Below are 2,990 nucleotides of genomic sequence, written 5' to 3' on the forward strand. Positions count from 1 at the left end.
GGGGGGGGTTGCGCAGACCTCAGGTGGTTCTGTGACCGGAATCCCGCACCGCCCGGGAGCCGGGTTCTTGCCTGGCCCGTAGTGACCGAGAACGACGGCAGCCAGAGCGCTGTCACACTCCACCCGGCCGCCACGGGGAGCAGTTCCCCATATTCTTTACGAAGAGACGTTCGCTCCAGTTAAGGGCGGGAGGCTGTGGCTAAGACCCCGTGGGGAGCGGGAAGCCGGACCCCACGCTTGGCCGGATTCGGTGCCTGTTGAGGCAGGGCTTTCCCGTTTGAGGTCTCCACCATCTTCCGTTTCCTGTGTGACCAGACAGCTGTTGTGTTGTAAAATATAAAGCGAGAAGACTGAGATTGTAAATATTTTGTAAACATGACCATTTGTACTTGAATAGTAGGATTTTAAAAAGGGCACCGGTATCCCGCCAAACAAAAGGTGTAATAAAATGACCTTTTTATATGTTTGCTCGTTTTCTCTTTCATAGAAAACTAGTATTCTCGTTAAAATAAGACGCTAGCCGTGTTTGTTACATCTGTGTGAAGAAGAAACAAAGGAAAACGCGGGATCGGAGGCAGAGGCCTGCCCGCGCCGCAGAAGGAGCCGAGCTCCCTCGGCAGTTCTCAGAGGTGGTCACGCTCTCTCTGCGGAGACCGCGCCCACTGGCCCTGTGCGCAGACGGCCCGCACGCGTTACTTTTCTTTATCGTCTCTTTTGCTTTTAGATTACCTTTTTATTGTCGTAGTTAAAAAAAAAGTTGCTGATTACAAAAAATACCTACTTTTTTATAAAAAACACGCACAACTTCATACAAAGCTCAGATGGTTATTTTTGGTATCTTTTCTTCCGCTGCAGAAGCGAGGGCAGGCTCCTGCGGTGTCACCTGCATCCGCAGACCTGGCTGGGGGAGGTCACGGGGACCTACGACCCTTTGCCAAGTGCCTGCAGGTGGAGGGGGGGTGGTGGTGCTCGGGACCTCTGTGCTCCGTGGCTGTGATGGTCTGCGCTCAGGCACCTGCCTAGCCATGTGATGGGGCCGGTGACTTCACTCCTCTCGGGTCTCGGTTTCCTCCTGTGTCCCCCTCTCCCGAAGCGGTTGTGACATCTGGAAAGCACTTAGCCTCCGGCACCCGCACCCAGTAGATGATTTCATTGTGATTACTCTCGGTGGACAGGACCGTGTGTTTTCCGAACCGTTCCTCACCGTGGCCCTGCGATCACGTCTTTGCCAGCGGTACAAAAGCCTGCAGGTCTCGGGCCACAGCTGGCCCCAGGCCGTATTTCCGTGTGCATTTGAGGTGGGGCTGGGGCCACCAAGTACAGGGATTCTGCTGTCTGGCCGCAGCAGGGAGCACCTCCCACGGGTCCATTTGCCACCACCTCCAGTGCGCGGCGGGGCGTCTAGATTCGGTTTACCGTGAAACACGCCCCGTAGGCTTGCCCGCGGGCCACCTGACTCCGACCAGCTTTAGAAGGCTCACTCGGGTCTCTCTCTCAACTAACCTCCTGTCTGCCGTTCAGATCCGATGTCAACCCCTGGCAGCGTGCTTCCCACGCTCCACGTCAGGGGCTGTGCTCAGGGGCCCGTGGGAGACAGGAGGCCTTCTGTCACAGGTTCTGGGCAGGAGTTCTCTCCTCCTCTGTCCTGGGCCTGCAGCGTTCACACCCTGAAGTAAACGAATCTTGCAAAGGTCCCGTCTGACCGGGTGATTATGGTACGTGCATTCTGCGAAACGGAGTGCAGCCACTAGGAGCAAGGTAGGGCTGTATAATCTGGAAAGGAGAGGTCCCTCCACGGGTCGGCCAGTGAGAAGGTGCAGAACCGTCTGTCAGGACGGAGCTGCTTGTACGCCTGGATGTGCCCAGGATGCCCCGAGCTGGCGTTAGCCGCCTCGGGAGGGAGGGGGGTGAGGTCGCTCAGGGATAAAGGGGTGCCTGCCATTTGACATACCCATTAAGGTGGTTCAGGCAGTTTGCCAAGTACACGACTTAGTCGTTTTTGAATAAGGCTCTAGAGGGGCGCCTGGGGGGCGCAGTCGGTTGAGCGTCCGACTTCAGCTCAGGTCACGATCTCACGGTCTGTGAGTCCGTGAGTTCGAGCCCCGCGTCGGGCTCTGGGCCGATGGCTCGGAGCCTGGAGCCTGGAGCCTGCTTCCGATTCTGTCTCTCCCTCTCTCTCTGCCCCTCCCCTGTTCATGCTCTGTCTCTCTCTGTCTCAAAAATAAATAAACGTTAAAAAAAAAATTTTTTTTTTAAATAAGTAAGGCTCTAGAAATCGCATGCTCCCCACGTGCCCCCGCTGTTCAGGAGCCTTCACGGGGCGGGTCCCCACGTCCTTGCCCACCCCACGTCCTTGCCCTGTGCTGGTACACAGCACACGTACCCTTCTGCTCTGGGGACGGCCTACATTCCCCCGAAGTTCACCTTACCGTTCGGTCCTCTGTTGTCAAGTGTGTTTCGTCTTCGAGGACCAGCCCACACAGAGCACGCACGCCTTCGCTCCTCCCCAGAATGTTCTCCAGCCGCACCTTGTACTGGATACTAGGATTTGTGGTTTCCCCAGCAGCCCTGCTGTTCTGTTCTACCTCTGCTCAGAGCGTTTGCTGAAACTTTGTCACTAGTGGTGAGTAGAGGCCCGTCCCTAAGGAGTGTAGTGAGAAAAGACCTCATGACAAGGGAAGGCAACCAGGCTACGTGACATCCCTCACGGCCCTATAACATGAGACCACCCCATCAGACTGTGTGTCCGTATGTTACCCATAGATGAGAGACAAATCGAAAATGCATAAAAGACCACATGTGGCGTTCAGGGCTCAGTTCTTCGGGTATGAACCCAGCTGGGGTGCCGACACCAATAAAGTTGCTTCCCGGAAAGAAAAGCCTGAGTCACGACTCTCTGTGCGAGAATCCTGCTACAATGGTGGAAGTTTTGTTTTGTTTTTTTTTAATGATCAACAACTTGGCTCTTTCCTTCAAGAAAATCAAAATCA

Source organism: Panthera uncia, assembly GCF_023721935.1.
Source record: "Panthera uncia isolate 11264 chromosome D3 unlocalized genomic scaffold, Puncia_PCG_1.0 HiC_scaffold_9, whole genome shotgun sequence".
In the NCBI taxonomy this organism is placed as follows: Eukaryota; Metazoa; Chordata; class Mammalia; order Carnivora; family Felidae; genus Panthera; species Panthera uncia.